The sequence below is a fragment of the Octopus bimaculoides genome, chromosome 2 (genome assembly GCF_001194135.2).
Source record: "Octopus bimaculoides isolate UCB-OBI-ISO-001 chromosome 2, ASM119413v2, whole genome shotgun sequence".
Classification (NCBI taxonomy): domain Eukaryota; kingdom Metazoa; phylum Mollusca; class Cephalopoda; order Octopoda; family Octopodidae; genus Octopus; species Octopus bimaculoides.
This window is the reverse complement of record NC_068982.1, coordinates 85,526-85,984: the sequence shown is the minus strand read 5'-3', so window position 1 is coordinate 85,984 and position 459 is coordinate 85,526.

Below are 459 nucleotides of genomic sequence, written 5' to 3'. Positions count from 1 at the left end.
GGATTTGGTAGATGGAAACTGAAAGAAGCCCATCGTATATGTGTGTGTGTGTGTTTGTCCCCCCCCCCACCATTGCTCGACAACCGATGTTGGTGTGTTTGCATTCCTGAAACCTAACAGTTCAGCAAAAGAGATTAAGTCCTGTGATCGATTTGTTCGACTAAAGGCGGTGCTCCAGCATGGCTGCAGTGAAATGACTGAAACTAGTAAAAGAATAAAAGAATATATATGTAAAAGCGTTCGTACAGTGTCACGTAAGAGCACCCAGCACATTTTGTAAAGGGGTTGGCATTAAGAAGGGCATCCAGCTGTAGAAACCCTGCCAAATCAGACTGGAGTCTGATGCATCCCCCGTCACCACCAGCTTACCAGCTCTGGTCACACCGTCCAAATCATGCCAACAAGGATAATGGACGTTAAAAGATGATGGTGTATATATATATATATATATATATATAT